The 9,051-nt window shown below is 46.8% G+C and overlaps 1 protein-coding gene across 1 annotated transcript in view; it reads left to right on the top strand.

Moving 5' to 3' along the window:
- Positions 1 to 9,051, top strand: part of LOC110507635 (protein phosphatase 1L) — a 46,648-nt gene that overhangs the window by 1,094 nt on the left and 36,503 nt on the right. The gene's annotated exons all lie outside the window — the stretch shown is intronic.

Below are 9,051 nucleotides of genomic sequence, written 5' to 3'. Positions count from 1 at the left end.
TAGACATAACAGGATTGTGTGGTATGCTGCAGATAAAGTCCCTAAACCGATTATAGCAGGCTTGGTGGATAATAGGATTAAACGCATTCAAATGTGTAGGTTGATTGAAGATGTGACAAGTGAGCTGAACATTTCCAACCCCAGTGAGAGATGCTTTCTGAAATTGGTCATATTCTGGTCTGAATTCGGTATGTCACCCGATGCCCATACACCTGTCACCTGTCACCCTCTCCATGTTCTGGTCATTCACTAGTCACAGACAAAGCCCTGGCAGCTGTAGGTCTTTCACTCCATGACAAGCATTCAGTTACACAGATCGAACAGCTCGTCTGACAGAAATACACTTCCTACTCTCATCAACCAGATGTTCCTGTCGAGGGGCAAAGCGTCCATCCATCAGGCACTGTGTGTGTGTGTGTGTGTGTGTGTGTGTGTGTGTGTGAGAGAGAGAGGTGGGTAGGCAGTCAGTCAATGTAATTATACTCCCTGCACGAGAGAGAAAGTGGGATCCTGGTCTTGTTCCTCCTCAACCTGACCAGAAGAGAATGTGTGTGTTTTGTTAATGTGATGTTGGGGGGTGGCCGGAGGTTATTTCCATAGTTGGCAGGGTAACAACACTGATTGGTCATGATGGCCAGGCCTGCCTGAACAGCGACCTTGTCTCCGTGGGCTGCAGCTGTGGCCACGCGGGCCTGACAGCCCAGTATTGACTGACGCTATGGAGCTACGTGAAGAAACTCAATGCTCCCCCCGCTCACACTGCCTCTCTCCCAGACCCAGTCTACAGGCTGCCAGTGTTTTTATAAGGAGCTCTACTGTTCAGGCCTGATCTAGTATGTCTAATACAGAAGTTGAATATCTGGCTTGATCCAGGCTGAAAGATAACATTCTAAAAATAGACAGCGATGGAGATGAAGGATAGCCATTCTTTTTCAGGGTAGAACTGTGGGTTCTAGTGCAGCAGCTCCCTGCCTCCCTTTGACCAAAACTGGTCATTTGTCTGGTTTTCCCTGCAGCATGTTTGAGTTTGCTCCTTAATTTATCTTTCCCTGGATTCCTTATAGAGGATGGTAATCTAGGCATTAAAAGCCTTCCTCAGCTCTGTGTGGGAGAGGGTGTTCACTTCAGATTTGCTCATGTAGGCGAGGGGCTTTTTGTTGTTGGTGTGTTTTTATTCCTACACGCTTTATTGAAGTGTGAAACTGATTTCAGACACCAGCTATTCAAATGGCGCTACTGTTACAGTATGTGATTGTTTTATGTATTCCTGTCCCAGGGGCGGTGGGTAAGCAGTGCGATGCAGTGTAGCCAAGGGCTGGAGGAGGAATCGATTTAGCCCGAGAATGATACATCGCCTCTCAGAGAGGAATAGCAAGCTGGAAACACACAAACTAAATGCTATACCTTGTAAGGTGTGAAGAATGAATGTAGTGATTCATGGCGTCTTCGTCTGTAATATATCCATTCCAGGCTGTTCTGATTCCATGTAAACAACCCGACTAACGTTCATCTCTTGTTGATATGCTGTAGGGAGAGATGCTCTCTCTACATGGGTGATAGTCTGTCTGATGAATAGACCTACTACTAGCTCCACACAATGATGTCTCCACAATAGAATACAAGTGACATTTACAACTCCCCTCTTAACTCCCCATAACATGTTATCTTTTCTCTGAATGGCTTAATGGAGAAAGGGAGTTCTGATAATGAAGTCATCTTTTTCCTTTTTGTGCTGATGTCCCCCCCCCCCCTCCACTTGAAGGCTCTGCTGCCAAGTGCAGTTTAGAGGAGAGTGGTGTGTGTGGCTGCGTGTGCGTAGGCAGTTTCTCTACAGGAGAAGATGGAGAGAAGTATTGTGTTAAGAGGGATGAGAGGAACGAACACAAGGCTGACCTTTTTAGTGGGGCTCCTCTTTTTTTCCCCTCACTTGTTCCCTCTCTTGCTTACCTTAGCCCTCATCGGAGTTCACCTTACCTTCACACTAACAATAAAGGCCTCTGTTGGTGGAAAGGGCACCATTTGCATTTTAATCCTGGGGTGGGACAGAGTGTGTGTGCAAGAGAAAAAGGGACGTGGTGTGTGTGAGTCGAGTGCATGTGTGAGAGGTTATCGCGGAGGGAAGCCCATTGCTTGCAGTTTTCTGAACCTTTGAATATTATAGATGACCTGCTTTCGTCCTCCTCTCTCCCTCCTCTCCTCTCTTTCATCCACTCAGGTTGTCAGTGTGATTACAGCTCAGTGTAACTGCAGTCTGATTACTGGAGCACTCTGAGGTGCTTTCAATTGAACTCCTTTCATTCCCATCTGCATACTGCCATTTCTCCTCATTTCATCTATACTGTAGCTCTGGTGCAGAATGGCTCCAATGTGTGTCTCTCTGCATCAGGCTCACGGTTCCCTCCCCATGGGAATAAACCCTCTTCAGCTGTTATGGAGTGTTGGTGGGCTCAGTTGGCTGATCTGCGGGAGTGTGTTATTCTGCATCTTACTGTGTGGAAATGTATGGTTGTGGACAGCTTTATCTGCGGCGGTGTTTACATGTCTGTCAGGCTCCAGGTGTGTGTGTGTGGTTTGTAGTCTGGTTTAGATATTCAGCAGCCTGGGTCCCTCTTGAACCCACTCACACTGGAGATGAAAGAAGCGGCATGACTAATTGCAGTGTCGGCATTCTAGAGGATTGTTTAGTGTGTTTACCTGTGTGTGTGTGTGTGTTCCCTCATGTTTTTGTGTGTAAAATGCAACTCTAAAGTAATGGATTTCCAGAGGACGTTAGAGGAAGTAAACAACCAGCAGCGATGGCATGTTAAGCAGTGGAATTTCATGATATCTGGGCACACACCTGTTCCAGACGATGTAATTTCCTGCCAAATGTTCCCCGCAAGCCTCAGGCCTCTGAAGTAAAAAATGCATTCCTCCAGGAGCCATAAAAGAATGGAATCGATGAGAATAATAATAATAATTTAAAAAAACCAAATACACCATTCACTCTGGCAGAGCAAAAAAAATAACGATGCTCCTCTCATGGTTGTTCCACTCTGCATCACTTCATTTTGGAGGCAGATTCCTGGACCCAGCAGATGCTCAATGTTTTTCAGCCCTGCCTTGATGTTGTGTGTTGTGGAAAGACCAGTGACCTAGGAAAGGTAACGTTGTGTAGGAAAAACCCCCGGGAAGAGATGGGCTTGGAGCTTTTCTACAGGTTTCTGACCTTTTTTTTTTGTCATTCTGCACCTGCTGTGTGTGAAAACGTTGGTCTTCAAGCCTAGATCGGGTTTAGAGTTAAGACCAGAATGGTGCAACTGGCCCCAGAAGACTCTCACACTATGTTTGAGGAGTGGAACCCGACAAGTGAAACACTTACACAGAATCCGAGTGTCACAATTCCCCCATTTGCCAAGTCTTTTCCTCCACAGGTAGTTGTATTTCTTGCAGTAGTAAACTCACATTGAGTATAATGTTTTTCTCACCAACATTCTTTTCCATTAAGCAAGTGCTTGTCCCCTAGCCCCTCTAGTCTTGAAATTCTCTAGCTTCGATTGGTTTGTGTGTGTGGTGCACGAGGAGCCCCCAAAAAGGCCCCAGCAGAGCTCCCAGCATGACGTCCCTCCGAGCCGTTCAATAATTCAACACTCCCTCTGCCAGCCAGGCGCTTCTTCCGCTAAAAGACCACTATCTAAAAATACGCCATTCCACTGCCCCCCCCCTTTCCTGGCCTAGAGGAGCTGGACTACTGGGTGTGGTTAGGGGTTCAAATAAGGTTCTACAGATTTCTAAAAGTTGAGACCATCTCTTATGCTGGCTGTTGTCTCTCTGTGGTGCTGTGCATGAGGCTGGCTGGATGGGCTGAGGGAGATGTAGAATACCTCTCCACATCATACACACACACACACTCCTGTAGTCCTCCCCATGGCCTCTGATGTTCTATAGAAGCCAGGGGGTATATTCTGTGTTGCCAGGTCTCTGCTCTTTACCTCTTTGGATGGTGGGCTGGAAGCCCCACATCTATTTGTCCTCCTCTCCCTGTTGGGTTTTGGAAGGAAAGGGGGAGGTGTTGTGCTCTGTTTACCCTGTTCTTTCTCTGTGTGTGAATGGGTTATGAATGAATGAACAGGGCTAAATGACCATGTTTCTAGGGGTTATGGTGACTCTAGTCTTGGCTCCTACTGAGTGGACTGACATCAGCTGCCTTTACTAACAGAAAAAAGGTGTGTGTGTTTTAGGCAGTGGAAATGGATGTCTCTGATTGGTGCTGTTTTGGCAGTGGGGAAAGCAGGCAGAGGAATGTTGACACCGGGGAAGGAGAGGGTCACTCACAACTGCTGTGTGTGTGTGAGTGAGATGCAATGCTCACTGGTCTACGTGTCTTTCCCAGCTGTCACATCTACTTGACTCCTCTTTGGGTGAGCTGCTGACCAGAGGGTTGGCACTGATGGGGCAGGTGTGTTCTTTTGGGGGGGGGCTGTGTGTGTAGTTCACTCTGTACGCTATGGTTTGTGTGTGAGAATACGTGCATGGGTCTGTGTGTAAGCTATAACACAGGAGACTGTCTGCAGGGCCATGTGTGTTGGCTGATCAGACAGGAGGAACGCAGCACATGTGTGGCTGATGTGAGCAGACGGTTTCTATCTACTACAGCATGGACCTGCACTCTCCTTAGCACAGATACCAGGCTTCCCAAAGGATATGAATACTCAATGTTCTCTTCTAATCTGTCATATGAGTGCCTAAACTCCTAGTGGGAGGAGTAGTTGTATTCATCTTAAGGTTAAGGAAGGGGTGTGTGGGTGTGGCCCATACTGGTAGACCTGTTGGCACTCTGCCATGCACTTCTGAATACGGCCCTCTGAGATTTATGACCCGTACTGAGGCTTTTTCATTCATCTTTTTTGTTGTTGTGTGTGTGTGAGAGATGGTTTGTGGTGGATGTGACCACTAGTGCACTGAGGCCTGAGCTGTAAAACTCCCTCTTAGTTAGACCAGACTAGGAGTTTAGAGAATAACCATGATACAGTTCTGGCTTGGCTGAGTCGGTTTGTATCCTCATACATACTTCTGAATCCATGCTCACTGAGTCTCCCATAGGCAAGCAAGCATCTCCGTTAAGCTTGACCGACTGACTGACTGGTTATTTTACTCACTGTAGGTCATCTCATATGAGCATCTGCCAGAGAGGAACTCAGTCCGGAACGCTAGGTGGAGTGTGGAGCTGAGGGGGATGGATTATGAGTGATGGGCTGGGGTTCAGGGCCGAGCTGCTAAATTGATTAGTGAGGTAGGGGATGGCATATAGTGACGGGCTAATGGTAACGGCTAAAGACCCAGGGAAATCTGCTTTCCTCCTGACTTGTGACTGTCTCTCTAAACCCATGGCTGAAGGGAGGAGAGAAGACTGAAGGGCAGATTAGAACTACACTAATCCCAGAGAGATGGGAAATATGTTTAGAACCTTACTCCTTCCACCACCACCCCTCCCCCTGGTCTATATCTGTCTCTCAGTGGAGGCTGGTGGGAGGAGCTATAGGAGAACGGGCTCATTGTAATGGCTGGAACGGAATCAGTGGAATGGTATCAAACACATGGAAACCACATGTTTGACTCTGTTCCATTCCAGCCATTACAATGAGCCCATCCTCCTATAGCTCCTCCCACCAGCCTCCACGGGTCTCTGTCGGTCCTTCTTTCTCTCCTCTTCATCTTTCTGACTATCTCTCCATCTCACTGTTGGCTCTGTTCCCTGGAGGAGAGATGTAGAGAAGGCCGCTGGTTATAGGCACATTGCCCTGTGGCTCAGCTGTATGAGCTTAGCCAGCGGCAGAGCTGTCGGCAAGGTTTTAGAGCTGCTCTTAGCAGGCGTACACCATCCACAGGAGGAGAGGAGAAAGGGGATGACTAGAAGAGAAATTAAGATGGAGTGGATAAGGGAGTGGAGAGAATCCAGCTTTAAACAGTTTTTAGTGGACTTAACTGCTGCTGGAGGGTAGAGATGGAAGAGCGGAAAGAAGTGAGCGAGGCAGGAAGATTATGTAAGATAAGAAAGGGATGAGAGGTGAGGGGGTAGAGAGGAAGGGACTGAGCTCTGTCTATATTCATATATCTGGATGAGAAGATGCATGGCTGCAGGTGTATCCTGTCTGCAGGGTGTATGTATATGCTGTGTGTAGCAGGCAGGAAGCTGCATTAGCAGCATCAAAGCAGATGTAAAGAGTGAGTGTCAGCGGAACATGCAGCCTGTCAGGTGCTAGTCTAGTCTTTGATCTCCTGCTTGAGTGTGAAGGAGAACATTCCTACCTCATAGAGGCTTAGCAGCCCTGGGACACGGACTAGGGGGGGGACTCACAACATCTAGTGAAGCGTGGCAGCGACAATTTTCTGTGTGTTTGTCTTGTAGTGAGAGAGGTGTGTGTGTGTGAGGTGGTACTGACGCTTGGACGAGTGCTCATCTCTCTAGTCTGAAACAATATGAACATGGCATTCTCTCTCTCTCCTGCTCTTTACTTTCTTTGTCTTTATATTCTCTCCTTCCTGTTCCTATCTATTTTGACTTTTTGCTCTTACACTCCTTCTCCGTACCCTACACTATCCTCTGTTCCACCTCTCCCTCCCTCCAAAAATCTAACTTTCGTTCACCTTGAATTTCTCTGAGACCAATGCCAGGGTAAGTGCAAGCTGAGCCTCCTGCCTGCCTGTGCTGTGTGACAGGAAGTAAACTGGGTGAAGGACACCGGTCTCCTCCTGTACTCTGACACCCAACATAGGCCTGTTATCTGCCTCGTTCTGCTTAGAAGTTGCAACTTCTGGGACAATAAATCTGACCTTTTTTATACCAGCATCGTCCCACTCCAATTCGTCTCTCCTCACTGATTGGCTGCCTGGCCCACAGATGTGTGTAATAGGCACTGCAGTTGTTCATCTCTGAGGCTTGGCATATTACATCTACATCCATGTTCTGTTCTGCTCTCCACGGGGGAGGAGAGTAAGTTAATGTTTGTTTGCTAATTAGTTTTCTTATAGCTTTTTGTGTCGTGGCACATCTGCATACTGGGGCTGACGTGTTTTGTTTTCTAACCCCTGTAGGGAAAGAAGAGAGGAGTTTCTCTGTCTCTCTATCTGCAGAGTCACCTTATCTCCCTGCAGCCTGTCTAATTTATTTATCACTGCTCTGCAATATTAAAGAGTCTGCTGCCTACAACCCTGAGGGGAGTCTGTCTGGACACACGTATGCTGCCTGTCTGCTGCCCTTATCTTCTCCTGAAAACAAGCTTGCGTATGGGCATCACAGAAACGCACACATTAATGCATGGATTTTCAGTTAGTGTACATTATCTTCACCGAGAACTCGTTTCCTTCTTCACTTGCTGTATTATCTGTGGATGAGCGTTTCCACATCTGCGGTGTGCAGATGAGTGTGTATGTGTGGCGGCAATGCCAGGACTCTGCTGGTGGCTGTAATTGCTGTGCGTCCATGCCTCAGTGAAGCTAGCCTGGGAGTCCTGACTCATCTCTCCTGGCAACGCTGCCTGGGCCGCCGGCCCGCCGCTTGGATAGACACTCTGCTGTTGCCTGCTTACTGCTATACTTAGAAAGAGCAGGCTTTCCTCTGGTTCTGGGTTAAAACTGGAAACCGTGATCAGGCCAAACTGGTGTCTGACCGGATCAGGCACCTGCTGTGGAAACAGGGCTTCAGATGGCAGTCAGCCTGCCCTGTACTCCTGGGCCCTGGGTGATTACTTCACTAGAGCCTAACTGGGCCAACAGTAATGGGAGTGTTCCTCTTAGACAATCAGTAGAATTGCTTGCCTGTCGTTTGAAAGCGAAGGGTGGGCGATGAGCAGTTTCACTAATATTTAATAGTAAATCAGATGGCCATTTGATTGGACGTTGATGTGATTTGTAGGTTAGTGCTGCTAAGTAATATTTGGACTGTGCCTACCTCAGGCTTTGTTAAGGCTACCGCTTGGAGGCTTCTGAAAGACTTATGGTATGGATTTGAGCCAAAATAGAGTCTCTGTTGGATTGGATCTGTGGAGGACACTGGGCTGCACTGTTGGCGTTTGGCTGTGCTCTCTTTCCTGACTATATCCAATGTGGAGATATATATACAGACAGACAGACAAGATTAAATCAAGAATAGTCTTATGGGTGGACATATATTAGCCTCTCACTTGTGAATGATGCCCAGCTTTAAGCAAGAAACAGCCATTTTTTTGGTGATAAAAAAATAAAAAATCCTAGTCGCACACCTCATGTAGCCTAGCCCATAGTCCTATATGTTTTAATAAGGTTAGTGTCACACCTCATGTAGCCTAGCCCATAGTCCTATATGTTTTAATAAGGTTAGTGTCACACCTCATGTAGCCTAGCCCATAGTCCTATATGTTTTAATAAGGTTTGTGTCACACCTCATGTAGCCTAGCCCATAGTCCTATATGTTTTAATAAGGTTAGTGTCACACCTCATGTAGCCTAGCCCATAGTCCTATATGTTTTAATAAGGTTAGTGTCACACCTCATGTAGCCTAGCCCATAGTCCTATATGTTTTAATAAGGTTAGTGTCACACCTCATGTAGCCTAGCCCATAGTCCTATATGTTTTAATAAGGTTAGTGTCACACCTCATGTAGCCTAGCCCATAGTCCTATATGTTTTAATAAGGTTAGTGTCACACCTCATGTAGCCTAGCCCATAGTCCTATATGTTTTAATAAGGTTAGTGTCACACCTCATGTAGCCTAGCCCATAGTCCTATATGTTTTAATAAGGTTTGTGTCACACCTCATGTAGCCTAGCCCATAGTCCTATATGTTTTAATAAGGTTAGTGTCACACCTCATGTAGCCTAGCCCATAGTCCTATATGTTTTAATAAGGTTTGTGTCACACCTCATGTAGCCTAGCCCATAGTCCTATATGTTTTAATAAGGTTTGTGTCACACCTCATGTAGCCTAGCCCATAGTCCTATATGTTTTAATAAGGTTAGTGTCACACCTCATGTAGCCTAGCCCATAGTCCTATATGTTTTAATATGGTTTGTGTCACACCTCATGTAGCCTAGCC

Source organism: Oncorhynchus mykiss, chromosome 27 (assembly GCF_057628025.1).
Source record: "Oncorhynchus mykiss isolate SJ-2025 chromosome 27, ASM5762802v1, whole genome shotgun sequence".
Lineage (NCBI taxonomy): Eukaryota > Metazoa > Chordata > Actinopteri > Salmoniformes > Salmonidae > Oncorhynchus > Oncorhynchus mykiss.
Note: the sequence above shows the minus strand (reverse complement) of the source record. Positions and strands in the feature narration are given on the sequence as shown.